The sequence below is a fragment of the Aptenodytes patagonicus genome, chromosome 1 (genome assembly GCF_965638725.1).
Source record: "Aptenodytes patagonicus chromosome 1, bAptPat1.pri.cur, whole genome shotgun sequence".
Lineage (NCBI taxonomy): Eukaryota > Metazoa > Chordata > Aves > Sphenisciformes > Spheniscidae > Aptenodytes > Aptenodytes patagonicus.
Window position 1 is genome coordinate 22801623 of NC_134949.1, and position 14725 is coordinate 22816347.

Here is a 14725-nt window from a genome sequence, read left to right on the forward strand (position 1 = left end):
AAAATTTAACAGTCTCAGACCAAAATCTGAGTTTTACAGTTACACTATAAGAACGAAGACCAGCATAACCCAAAACTGAAACCCAATAATTTGTGCTCCATTACCCTTTCTGAATATCCTTCACTTTAGTCTAAGGAGACTAAATACCTTATCTCTTTATAGACTTTTCCAGAGAGATTTCTTAACTACTGAATTAAACACACTAACCACAAAGTACTTCTTTCTCTGCTGTCCCTTCTGAGCAGTCTAGAAATCCTACCTGCTCTTTCAACAGTATTTCACCACTAAGATCAAACAGCAAGAACGCTACCCTGTGAACTGCCAACAGGTTGAGATCCAGCATCTCGCATATTAGGGCAAGAAGTGAAGCAAGCATCGGTGGAGGAGTGGTGAGTAGCACTTTTTCCAGCCTCTTCAGATAGTCATTTATCAAACTTTACAATTGATACTGGACAAAATTGTTCCCTGCCTTGTCGCTCACGTAAGGCAACAGGGTTCCTCTCTGACTAGCAAGGTGCTGAGCCAGCACTGAATGCTGATCCATACTTGTCAAGCTGCCTGGCCACTTGGCATAAGGATTTAATCCAATGCAAAGCAACAGAGCAGCAACCCCAATTTCTCAAAAGCTATTTGAGAAACTCTTAAACCTCACTTCCTCGTCTTCCAACACCATATTTAGCTCGGTAACTTTACAAGAGTAAGGATACCAAGAAATCATATCCATAAGTTTTAAGCCTTTGCAGAAAAAGCTATTTTAGAAAGATCCTCAACTATGAGGCATAAACATGATGCCTGATAGTGAGCTGTAATACAAAGAATTTTACTGGTACACACTTGGGATGGCCAGTATAACTCATTGGTTTTTTGGTTGCAAATTAACACCACTGTCCTAAACTCATACCATAAAAGCCATGCTACACAGTAATTTTAACTATATTAGTTATCTGTGAATGCTAAAATAGCAGATAGGAGAGGTAGACTTTTTGTGCAGTAATGATTGTACATTTTTTTCATCATCAAAATGAAACTTTACAAATCAGATGCAAAAATGAACTCCAGGTTGTCTTTAGTTTAAGCACACCTGCAGTGATCTTGGCTAGTCTGTGAGACAAGCTCAACACCATATGCAAGTCAGAGAAGATCAGAATTTTTGTATGTATTAGGTGAACCAATACACATTAGAGATATCTCCATATATTTATTTTTTATCTCCAACTTGAGTTCCAGAGAGTTAAGGTGATAAATTCAAAATCATAAACAGTACAGTCTATGCCCATGACTTTTCAAATGGCATTTGGCAAATTGTTTCGAAATTAATCCCGTGAGAAGTAACTTATATCACAGTACAGGAGGTTTACACATGCCAGTGTAGGTGTCTCATCAAACCTGGTAGTTTTTCTGTACGCAGTACAGCCAAAGGAAGAAGGTAGGCTCTTCCAGGAGGCAATGGAAACTGGGTTTCTTTCTCTTACTGTTGGCTAGAGAGGCATCCCAGTTGCTCATGTTAGGAGTCTGATTTGTTAAAGTGAATATCCTCATTATGATGGAATAATATCTTCTTAATTTTGTGCCCTCTGGCTAAAAAAGATTCCGAAAAACTCATCAATGTCTTTACTCTTATATACTCTGCATAAACATAGAGAGACAGTAAAGAACCTCTCTTTAGTAGCTTACCAGGGTCTTTTCAGTCCTTAAGATGACCACATGCAGACTTTCAACAGCCGTCTTATTAGCCTTTTCGTCAAGCACTTGCTGTCTCCACATCTATCAGAAGACCAGAGTGGACCTCTCAGAAAGTTGCCGAGGCAGATCTTTCATTTCTAACTCACACAGCTTCCTGAGTAATAAAGGCTGCCTTCAAGCAGGAACCCAATCTCTGACTAGTAAGTAAACATTTGCCACTTATATTCTAGCTGAAGGTTAATCATCAAGTAGTTTACAAAACACATGCTGCTTTGGAGACCAAAGGAGAAATCCTACGGTCACTGAAGTGAGAGTTTCCACAAGGCCAGAATAGCTGTCCTGAACACGCATGTGTGCGTTAATGCGTTCACATAGGAGAAGGCTACAGGAGCAACCAACACGCTCTTATGCAATGCCAGAAAGCACTCACACTTCCACTGCGATGAGCCTGTGTATTTAACTAGCCTTGCTCAGTTAAAATACATTTATATGTATCTACCTTTGAAGAGCACACCGTGCTCAAGGTCCCAAACAGACAAGCCTTTATTGTCCGAGGGGCAGAGTGTAAAATAAATTGAAATGCTCTTTGTGCTTACTGTTACTCTCTCGGCTGGCTTTAGACAGCACTTTCTCAGCATGTGAGGACATCGATTTTTTCTCTGAAGCCTCCCCCCTTGCTCTGACAGCAAACGGGGCCAAGGCCAGCCGCTGTGACACACTGCCTCCATGCAAGGGGCCTATTTGTGCAACCCGGTGGTTTCCCAGCAGTGCAAGATACTGTCCACGTCATGAGCATCACCTAGCGCAGGTGACAGGAGAGAGACCACCACTACACAGCAGAACAAAGTTTACTCTTAGTTTTCCAGGAATTCAACGTAATATTGGCACAGCCAAATTTTTAAATTACCCAAAATTCAAAATTACGCAAAGCTCACAAGTTCAGTTTTCCCTTCACTTTTGTATTCCTTCAAAGTCCTAAAATGATATTGCTGTTTCCCTCTGTTCTCAATTCTCAGATAATCCTCTTTTTTTTTTTTTCTCCTTTGGCTTCTGAGGGCCAGGGAAGAGAAGAGACATGGAGAGAGGTATACTGGAAAATGAAGCAGACTGCCATCTATGTTTGTGCTGACTGTAAAAACCAGTATAAACACAGATCAGTTAGACTAGTTTGCATTCACCAGCAGTTTTCAAAGTACTGAATTAGCTCAATCATTTCAAAATACCAGTAAGTATTTCACTGACAAGAATTATTAGGAATCTCGTGTTGTTCTGGTGATGTGCAGACTTACAGGTAGCTCTTCGCTCGCCATAAAATATTCTACAGCTGCTGCTTTGGCTTAAAACAACCCCAGAAACACCAAGCAGCCCCCTTCACAACACACAGCTGTTAACTACTAACTAAAGAACACAAAAATTCACCAAAATTGTCCTATGACCATTACTGTTCGATCAAGGTAAATTGTGCGACATCCAAGGACACTGCTTCAGAGCCTCCTACCTCAAAAAAAGAAAATCAGTATCTGCTATATTACATTCCCCCTTTCATCTTCATGTCGTTGAAGGCATTCCACAGACAGTTTTATTTCTGAGAGCACTGATTTTCAATCGATCTGCTCTGGCCTGGATTTGAAATAGGATACTACATGAAATTGGATCCTGGGAGCCTCAAACATGCCCGGGCTTGCACAGGAGGTTAAACAAAAAGAAAAAGAAGGTTTTTTAAACACAGGGTGCTAGTAAAACTGATTTTAAAGTGCCCTCCATTTCTCTCAACTGGAAATAATATATTACCTCTATAAAGTCTTTTATATCAAGCTCTTGAAATTCTTTATTATTTATACAATGCCATTGGTGCACACCTCGCCTTAGAAATATGCATTTTAATAGTCAATCAAAGCGATCCAAACCACCAGGGTAATTAAGACTGCTTTAAAATTGGCTTCAATACCTTTCCCCATACATCTGCCAAGCTACGGCCCAGTCCTGCAGTCTCTTCATCACGTAGTCAGTGGGAGTACTCGCACAAGAGTTTTAAGGCTTACTCCCTAAATTACAAAATGCAGCCTGCCTTATTGGAAAAAGGAGCAGGCATGACATTGGGAGTGCAAAAAAGGAGAGGAAAAAATGCTAAGTGTAGGAAGGTAAAAAGGAAAAAAGATCCTTAAATGAGGAACAGGGCACGGATGAGAGAGAGTAAGTGACATAAGGAGACAGCAGCAAAGGACAGTGTGGAAAACAAGAGGAAAAGCATGAAAGGATGGAGAGCTTATCCTGAACACTGTAGTGCTTTAAAAGCATTTGCAAGAAATTGAACAGAGAAGAAAGTACAGGAGGAACAGTTAGAGATAGTAAATTGGAGTGGAGAGCTGAGCGCTTTGTTTTTAATTTTTATTTAAAAAGTAAAAATCACCCTAAGTTCAATTTCCACTCCTTTTTCGTCCCCCACTGGGATGCCAGTTCCTCTGGAGCAGAGTATGAGATGCTGTGAGGACTCCTGGCACGGCAAGCCAGGCAAGCCTTGCCAGAGCCCAGATGGAAGGATCGGTGAAGTTTTGGGTGTCTCCTTTGATTGTGACTGATTTGTCCCAGGATAGCCCACTGCACTGCAAATTTTGTTTCTTTTGCTTGTTTCTAAAAGTGCAAAAAGGAATCACTGCAAAGCCCGTTTTGAAGCTTGAGTGATATTTCATCTTCCCCACTGAGAAATGTGTGAAAATCAGAACCTTCTCATTAATACAACAGTGGCCTGGATGTGCCTCTTACTGGCCAGATCGAAAGCATCACAGCAATCCAAGTTTAAATACCAGGGATGTCTCATTTTTCCATCAAAACCAAGGAACAAGGCAACTCTGCCTAATTATCAGCAATATAAGAACACTGCCTTCCTTCAAATCAGGCAGAAGGGCTCTTCTCGTCTTCAGTGCCTCTCAGGGAATCAGCCTGATCCCCCTTCCCCCCCCCCGCCACCGACCCTGGCTTCCTCTGTGAGCTGTCTTCCTAATCTGGAATCCTTCAGAGCTGGGAACCGGACCCCCTGCCTTGATTCCCATCATCTACACCAATTTATGTTAGCAAGCCAGGCCAGCTGGCCGCCTGCACACCCAAGGAGCCCATACACCCTGATATTGTGCCCTTTAGGAAAAAAACCCCAACAAAACCAAACCCCAAAAAAGCACAACAATCCAGCAGAGCTTTGCCTGCCAGGTTAAAATTTGCTCCCTTCCCTGTGAGCTTAACCAACCTGCTGCTGCTGAGCACAGATACTTCCCTGGGTGTAGCTGCTCTTCCGGTGGGCGAAACCCTCTTCTGCAAATAATTCAAAGGTATTTCTAGGCTGGGGGAAGGGTGCCGGCTTATTGTTTCTACTTCACTAGGAAAGATACATATGTTGGTTTTTTTTTTTAAAAAGAAACCATTCCAAACTGAGATAGGAGCTGGGCTTGGGCTGATACTGCCCTATCTTGCAGAGCAAGTCACAGCGGGTTCTGTAATTGCGAGCTCTGCAAACATTGATTTTACCCCCCTGCCACGGGACCTTAACTCGCCCAGCACTCCCAAGCAGAGGACTCCTGCGTTCGCAGCTGTCAGCATCGACAGGGAACGGCCGGGCAAAAACCCAGCTGATCCGATGGTCCAACCAACTTCAGTTCTTCCCTGGCTAACAACCTGCTCTTTTTTTGTTTTTGGGTTTTTTTTTCATGAAACCTCTTTCTTTTATGTTTACACAGGGCACGAGCTACGGGAAAAAGTGCTTGTTGTTCAGTTCAAGCACTTTTTTTCCCGCCAGCGGAGGAAACCGCGTTTGGATCCACACGAAGGGAAAGGCAATATTTATAAAGGAAGTTCCCACACTTCCTCTTCAAACAAATCACTCCTGGCTGCTTTCGCAGTTACAGCCCTACCGTAAAGAGGCGGGGGCGGGTAAAAAACCATCAAGTATATTATTTCCTTTAAAGTCACTTGCCTCTGAAAAGGCAGCTTCCAGAGAGAAAAGAGTTAAGCACTCGGAACAAACTGTCAAGTTTTCAGTAACTAATTTACTCTTCTTGTAGGCCTGGAGGAAATCCACAGCCGCCACAAATATTCCTTGCTCGTTTCAATACTACTCTTTGTGAAATGGATTTTAATGGCCAAGCAAAGCGATCCAAACCACAGATGTAATTAAAGCTGCTGAAACCGGCTCCACGAAAGGCTGGGAAGTGTCCCGTGCCCTGTCTGGGGGTGGCCGCCGTGGCGCAGGCCGGGCAGGGCGGCAGTGACACCGGGAGGCCTTGGCCTCGTCCTCGTCCTCAAACTCGCCTTGGCACGCCGTGTCGCTGCTGACAGGACAGACCCCACTTGCTGCAAGGGCGACAGGGGTTTTAAAGGATGGAGATGTGTGGCAGGAGACAGACAGAGAGCCACCAGCCCCCTGCAGCTGGCGCTGGCAGCTGCCTGTGCTGCCAGTGACCTGTGCAAACCCGTGCAGGACCTCTGCGGAGGGGGTGCTGCCCTGGTCTGGAGGAGCATTTGCTCTCGCCCTGTTTCCATCCCATGTCCTGCTCCCTGGGTCATAAAGCAGTTCAGGGTGCTACCGCTCCGCCACCGCAAGCTCACTTGTTTGTAACGCTGCAGTGTTAAAAACCTCTCTTATCCATGGGAAAACTGTATTTGACAAGCAGTATTTCCCTCCACATACAGCGGTTAAAGTCTGCAACACTAGCGTAGGGAGCAGAGATATTTTTTCTGACAATTCACGGTAAACCAGCTTCCTATTTGAACCGACATACCTTAATTTCTTCTGTGGTGAGTCAAACCACTAGTCTGCCTGAAAGGTCGGTAGTCCCCTGGTATTGAAACCTCTATTAGACCCATACCCAGCAAAGGAAGAATAAAGTTTTCCCGAAACTCCTATCCAAAGCGTGGGAGGATGGAAAATAAGATCGGCATACCTTCCTGAAAATAGTTCTTGAGATAAAAGATGTGATTGCTTTGGCACTAACTTCTCCCTCCTCCTTCCCTCCCCTCCTCAGCCGTGCCGAGGTGTGAAAGGCTTAGGAAACTCCCCGTCCCTACTGCGCATTTTTTTTTTGTGTTTAATTTTAGATTAGAACACAATTAGATTGGGACTTGATTAACCTTTCATCCAAAGAAAATCCTGCACCTTTGAGTTACTAATTTCATTTGATAACAGCTGCAGAAAACTAACTCCATATTTTTGAAGTTAAATCATTGCCAAATTCTGTTTTCAAGTGCCAGCTGCCCAGAATAAGGCTAAAGAACTTCCCAAAACAATTATATTGAAATTATTAATTAAAAGCACTTGGAATATTATGATTAAAATCAATTAGTTTATGCAAAGAGATCTACAAGCCCGAAACAGAGTTACAGCAAAAGAAATTATGAGGATGAATAATTAATACAGCTCTTCATTTGTTTCACCTCGTGCGCCAAGTAGCACAAAAGAAAAGTCATTAATATGAGTGGATTGCAAAGCTAACAGAGATCATTACACATTTATATCACTAAACTGTTTAAGTGGAAAGTTTGCAGGGCAAAGAAAAAAACCTGCAATATTAGGTTCAGAACAAACTAAACCCCACAGTTTTGTCCATCTGGATGAAACAACAGAGGACAGGAAACAAAAGAAAAGCAGAGGTGCCTGTTAGGCTTGTTTGCTGTAGGTAAGCAGCAAGATCTGTCATCAGCTGTAAGAAGCAAGGTGCTTCTCTGAAACCTCTGTCTTCAGACCTGCAAGTAAGATTCATGAAAGCAGCTGGCCTGACTGCCCTCCCATTTCTGGAAGCAAAACACCAGGGCTTGACCAATTACCTCCACGTGCTTACCATGAAGGCATGTGCTTTAATATCCACACACGTGCTTTTTCCTCTCAGCCACCGAAAGAAGCATTTTTCTAGTCTGACATGCTACAGGTCCCCCGGCAAAGCACATTTCTTCTTCAAAAACCAGTGTTTTTGGAAAACAATGCACAGATTTCCTGGGGATTACCAGAACTACATACCTCTTGTTAAACAGTGCTCCAGTGACATAAGTTGATGTCAACGGAAGAACGGCATAAATCATTCATTGCTGCACAACTGAAAACTTAGCATGTGTTAATTTATAACATTCCTTAACTCAATTATTTGGGTTGGAGTGGGTGGGAATCAGCGGGGTAAAACACAAGCAAACAGTCGCTGTCGTCGCTGGTCTGACACTACTCTGCTTTCATCCTACTTAACCATTTCTCTCCAGCTAAACCTTTACACCATTTCAAAGAAAAAGTTGGATTTGTACATTTGTTTTTATTTTCAAAAGGATTCAGAGTATCTCTCCAAAGAAATGTCAGAGATTAAAAAAGTACCCGTGGTGGGAGAACATTCATTGCCTTTTAAACACTGAATTACAGCAGAGAAGTTAAGAAATGAGGTAGGTGTTTTATCAAAGAGCTTCCTGAATGCTCACCAGCTCCTCTGCGTGAGGCAACAACGGGGATATTTTCACACTGTGAAAACACTGACACTGCAACACATTTCTGCTCCAAATGGGAGGCTCACCTGCCTCCCTCAATACAAAACATACCTTCCCCTTCCCTCATTACATTACTCTTGCTGCCCTTTTTTTTTTGGTGCTTTTCCCCCATAGCCTTCTTTATGTCCTGTCTGCTGAAAACAGAGGGAGTGCAGCCAGTAACATTAGACTTGAACTTTCTACCTCCTGACATTAGCAGACTCAAAAAACTAGACAAAACAAGCTGTCCCATTTCTAGACATTGTCTGTGCACTGATCTCAGAATCAAAACCCTTTCTGGTCACGAATGATAAACGATGCGACTTCCTCCACGATAAACGATGCAACTTTCTCCAAACAAAGCTTAGCCAACTGTGTCGCGCAAAGCCTGCCTTGCCTTGCCTGGGACTGTCTTGTACATGGATGAAGTACAGCCATGAAACTCATCTTCAGTTCTGAGGGCAACTGTGGCTCTGCACAGAGTCCCAGAAGAAGAGTACCATTTGCCTAGTATTGTTTTATGGCTAATCGTCCCTGCCTCTCAGCTAATACTAAAGCAGTTACGTGGCTTACAGAAGCGGTTTGTCGCTGCTAACCTGGGAGTATCTGCCCCATGCTGCAGGGCACAGTGTGGACAGCCTTAGAGAAATGGGGCTCCAGTTCATACCAAGCGTGAGCTGCCAGACCCATCCTGCCCTGATGTACCCATCCTGCTGAGTACAACAGCAAGGCAGGGTGGCAGGTTCCCAAGACCAGTCACTCACCAGTGGCTGAGAACAGGCTTAGCTTTCACACCATTTAAAAATGGGAAATCACATTTATACAGGTCCAGCCTCCTAGGTTAGCTTCATTTGTTTTGCTGAGAATGTGAAATACACACAGTCTTGCCAGACATGCCATTTGCAGGACTGGGATAAAATCCTGATCTCTTTGCAAATAAGAGGTAAAATCCTGAGACGCACACAGTTTCACTCCCTGGATCTTCACACTCGTTTCTCTCCTTATATAAAGGGAGCATCGTTGTCTCACAGGAATTCACTTTGCAGGGTGTGAAGTACCTCTTAGGGTACTGGAAATGAAGGATTTTCCATCCTGGGAATGACCTGCCTTCCTTACAGCACCTCTGCTTGCTGGGTCAAAGCAGAATTTTGCGCTCTTCCCAATTCTATGCCTTCCACCAACATGCGCTGCCACCAACCCGTTAGCACATACTTTTCATATATTTTGAACAGATGAAAGTTTTGGGATGAATGATGCTCCGTTTCACAGTCAGCCCAATGCCAGGCACAGTGTTATGACCACAGACAAAAGAGCCCACAGATGTGCTTCATATGCCCGTAAAGGTTTGCTCTGCCTTTGCACTGATAAAGTACTTAATGGGCAACACTGTGGCTTAAATACTCCCTAAACAATTGGCAGTAACCGAGTAACTAGAAACAAGTAGTTTTGTCTCTAATTACAGAGTGTTATATTGCAATGAGATCCTGGGTGAATGTGACATTTTCCCCCCTCTGTAAAGAAGCTGCAGTTTTCTCAGTAGTTCCTCTCTGTAGAAATAGCGTGCTAAGACACCGCTAGTGACACGGCCTTGTGCCGTAGGACACACAGCACCCCATGGCAAAGCCGTCTCTAATTGGCATGCCTATCTGCCGATCTCACCTCTGAACTCACTGAACAAAAGAACGCATTAATCCACATCTTCAAGAATTCAATAGTCATTTAAGCAGAAGGTCAGGTACCTAATGGGCTGTCAAGTTCAGGCTGTCTATCCGCCCGTCTTCCCTGCTCCCCAAGTTCCCAGGCCTTGACTGACGGTCCTCGGCAGCTGGGTACTTTGTTTTCTTGCCAAAGCACTATGAAGGCCTAAGCACAGGCGACTGCTTTGCAACTTTAAGTTGGGAAGACATACTTTGGCTTCATTGAAGGAGACGGAAAAAAAGCAGCCATGAAAAGGTATACAGCAAGGCCTGAGAAATATACGAAGGATGCTATTTGTCCTGTATCACTGGCACACTTTAATAGAACATAAATATACTTTCAGATGTCTGCATCATGCTTTTTAATCCAAACCTTACTATGATTGCAGTAGTTTTAGGATACCTCATAGCAAGGATAATTGTGTGTAAACACTGCGTGGCACAGATAAAGGTATCGTGCACAGTTGTACACATTTCTCAGATCTTTTTCAGTGCCACAGGTTACAGAGTGAGTTTGAAAACTACAGCTTGGAATGCAGAAACATTGCTACGGCTCCCAGAGATTTCCAGGAGGTACACAAAGAGGAGGGAGCCCTTTCCAGATTCATTGGGACACGGCCTGCTGCGCATACTTGCTTTTGAACAGTCTCATAAAACCAAAACATTTTTTTCCAAACAGATCACAGGTCACGTAAGCTTCCCAAGGGATATATTGGTTGCAGATGTTTTCATGTAATAAAATATTCCACTCAACTGCAGTATTTCTAACTGATAATGCTAAAACTAAATTACCCTTGTCTAATGGTTATGTCCCCAATGTACTCCTTACCATGGTAAACACTGGCTCATTTGTTACTGTTTAGCCAACATATTTAATTTTTTATAAGAGCATGCCACAAAGACAATGTATTTCAAGTTTGCAAGAACTGCAACATAAATTTGAACTTTTCAAAAATATATACTTAAAATTAATTTTTTGCATATTTGTAGAATAAATTATACCTCCAAGTTTCAGCATTACCATAGCAATTTGCACTTAAAAGTTATCTCATTTTTTTAAACATGAGTAATTTTAATAATTTTCCAAGATTTCACTCTTGAACTTGGAATTATCAAAAAAAAAAAATTCAGTCCTTGATTGTCTGAATGGTACGGGGCTAATAATGAAACATTCAATTTGGTTTCCTCCTGGCAGAGTTGTTAGGAAAGGAAAGGTCGTTGTGATGGTATCTCTAAAATGATCGAGTAGTTCAAAACAAAAATTAAAAAAAAAAAAAAAGGGAAAAGGGGGAGAAGGAGATGATTGTGTGTTTTCAAAATATGCTTACAGTATAGCACTAACAAGGACGGCTATGAAAAAGGAAAAAAAGAAAAATTGAAAAAGGAAACTTAACGTTTTACGGTCTTCTACTGTAACAAGAAGCTTCCCTCAAACCAGGGAAGCTTGTGCTGTTATACTGTACTACGTTCTTTATGAAAACTAACATGTTAGCATTTTTATTTAAAAGATTAGAGCACTAGGCTTGAGACATCCATTCCTCTTTGCTCTTCGTATTGGACCATCATGATCCTCCCACTTGGATTTCAAATACCGCCATTAAGAACAATGGAACAAAGTGACTCTTGACGCGATATCACTGTTTCTATATTGCTGCTTCAAGGATAAAGTCAACCCGTTCTAAGTATGTTTTAGAAAGACTGGAAACATCACAGGGGCAAAGCGTTCTCTGAGGAGGGAGATGTAAACTATTTTAGCACAACTAGCATTATATCAAAAGTAGAACGTGTCCATTTTTAAGAAAATGTGGAAATTAGTAAAACTTGGAAGTAGGATGTTTAGACTAGATTTAAAAAAAAAAGCATTCTTCTCCAAACTGTACAATGCCATGATCCAGGTATTCACTCCTTTAATGCTAATGTTCAATGTTTAGTAAAATATTGTATCCTTTCTGAGCTAACTGTAATCACCAACCCTGATAAGCAATTTTTGCAGCTATCAAATTCAAATGTATGCTTGTGCTTGGTAAAGTAAGACAACATCACTTTGTATTGCTGCAATAGTCAGAAGCATGTTTTAAAGACTCGCTGTGGGGGAAAAAAAATGGGAGAATTTCCCCCACCCCCCCATCCCGACTGAAAGGATAATTTAATCTCCAGCAAATCACTCTGGGAAAAATGTTGTTCAGATCGATGGAGATGCCTCCTAAGCACAACAGGGCTGAATCTGACCTAAAAGGCTATACAGTGTTTAGAAGAGCTGGACTTTGCTTGGTTCCAAGCAATGCGCCAGGAAAGCTTTACCCAGCGGACATTTTTACCATAGTCCTGCTAGTCTGCCTACCACTCTACTCCTCATCATCTATTTGATTAGCCATATAGTTATTCTGGGCTGATGCGGTAATTAAGATTGCCAGCATGTACGGGAGGCAATAATGGTTCTCTGATGGCTCCGGCATTCAGGAAGGAGGTCATGCAGCACATGAAACGCTAAGCAACAGCCCTGCTCTCGTGGCTCAAGATAACATCCAGGACAGGAACAAAACACTGCATTGTGACCAGTCACTCGCTTTCTGAAAAAAGTACAGTCCAGTTTTTCTAAGCAGATGCTCTCACACAGAAAACAGAAGCCCAATCTGCTGACATTTGAAATTTTTTAACTGCTTTAGTAGTTTTTAGGGTGGTATGACTAAGCAGCAGTAAGAGCAGTGGTTGCTGTGCATCAGTGACTTGAAAACACGAGTCTTGCAAACTCAAATGCTCCTTTCCTCTTTCCTTAAACAGCCTCTAGCATGGTAACCACCAGCAATGTGCAGACGTAACTCCTTTGAGATCCAGCATACTGGGAACAGGACTAGCTTTCTGGAATTAAAATCACCTGGAGTCAGCAGCAGACCTGATCTGCCAGCGCTGCCCCGGGAGCTGTGTTCCTGCCGGTCAGCAGGACGCTGCCCATCGAGCACTGGCTACCACAGAGCCTTCCACGACTTCCCCTTTTCCCTTGTTATTTTTGCTGGCTGCCACAAAAAAACATCAGCTAGCTGATGTTACTCCCTGGGCAGCAAATCCCTATTTATTTTAGTGCACGCATAAAGTGGGTAGCAGCAAAAAGCATAAATACAACAACCTTGAAGTTCATCTATGGGAGGGGGTATAAGCAAAGCAAAACTCTTGAGAGATTCTGCAACTCCTGACACATATATGAACGTAGAGCTTGCAGGGTGAAAAATTATTATTTTGAATTCATTTTTGGTATGTTTTGCGCTATCTTTGTGTTGCTCTGGTTGCTTAAGGATAGCACCCAGAAAGCATAGCTAACTAAGGTGCCCAACAGTGTCATTTGTCTGTTGCTGATCTGCCTCCCTTCCCCTGCCCCTTTATCTATGCAGTCAATATCATATCCAAAACCACACATTGGCTTCCCTGAATGTTTTACTTTTCAAATAAATGCCTAATTAACTCACTCTTTATTTGAAACCATCCTATGCAGCAAAATGCTCCAATTAAAAATGGAATGTCTACTAATTTAAGCCCAAAGGTTCTGTTAAGGCAAGTTTCACGAATTCTAAAAATAGAAATGCATTCATAATTTTTTCCTCATTTTAATTAGGCTTTTTTTTGCCTTGAATTTAAATATCCCTCTGCAGTATCTTCAACTGCATTGCAGTAGTAGGAACCCCATGCACAACACAAGAACCATAAGATGAAGGATGATTTGCCTTTTTAATTCTTCCACTCTGAGAGGATTGTAAAGTGGAGTCATGCATCCCACAAAATAGAATTGTTGCAATTAAACAGGAGAGACTTCAGAAAGATGGGACTCCCAGAACCTAATGAAACTTCTGGTTGATTTGTGTATAGAGAGATCTTGGTCCTTCTCTAATCTATAGTCTTAAGTAACATGGAAGAAAATAGCATTGTGGCAGTCAAGGTGAAGGTGATATAACTAATGGTATAGCAGCCAGACTAAGGGCAAGTCAGCTCGGAGTGAGCTGAAAAATATGCTCTATGGGGCTCTTTGAATGACATTACTTATAGCAGTCACAGAATGCAAGGTCATGCTTCTTCAAATACAGGTTAAACTTGTAAGGTGGTGAACTAATCTGGAAAGCACCGACTTGAAGAATGACTTCAGGGCCACGGTAAGCCGCAACTAAAACTCTGGCAGGGATGCAGTAGCTTAAGACGATTAATGAGATCTTTCAATACATGAGCTAGGGGAAGACACAAAGCAGAAAACATCATTGTAGCACTTTAGAGGAGCATTATTAGGAACAGATGAAGCTGAGGTTATCCAGGGCAATGGGGCAGTAAGCAAAACAATGCTAAGTGGTAGTCATGGACCTGCTGCCTGCTTTGCCTATGCCAGAGCCGAGCTTCCTCCTGTTACTGCTGGCAGAAGTGGCGATGGGAGGAGATGCAGGAAACCAGCTCCTCCCAGCCCTGGCCACACTCCCTCTCTTCCTTCCCTCTTCCACAGCTGGGGTAGCAAGCCCAGATCTTCAGGGTGAACTCATTCTACCCTCAGTCCTGGAGCGGCAAAAATTCAATTTCTCTTACATTGCTGAGGTGCCTGGGACTGGTTCTGTCACTTCATACAGCATTACTGAAATGACTACAAGCATACATGGCCATGTCTGGCATCCATACTGCACAGAAGATGTTGACAAATTGGAAAGGATTCAGGATGGAGCTGCAAGAAGGATTCAGAGTCAGGAAAAGATGCCCTAAAGCAAGAGTCAGAAGTAATTCAGTCTATTTTCACAAAGATAAAGTTCAGAATGGCTTGATCACAGTCCATAAATACTTACATTAGTGAGAGACATTTAATAAAGGGCATAACAAGATGCAGAGCTTGA

At 42.6% G+C, this 14725-nt stretch overlaps 1 protein-coding gene across 12 annotated transcripts in view; it reads right to left on the bottom strand.

The window, feature by feature from the left end:
• Positions 1-14725, bottom strand: part of PLXNB2 (plexin B2) — a 273164-nt gene that overhangs the window by 134477 nt on the left and 123962 nt on the right. Inside the window, exon 1 of one of the 12 annotated variants that reach the window (XM_076329585.1) lies at positions 1675-1825. The exons of the other annotated variants lie outside the window; for them this stretch is intronic. The gene's annotated coding sequence lies outside the window, so the exon portion shown is untranslated. Of the gene's footprint in view, positions 1-1674; positions 1826-14725 lie in introns of those variants that run through there. 12 annotated transcript variants of the gene reach the window in all.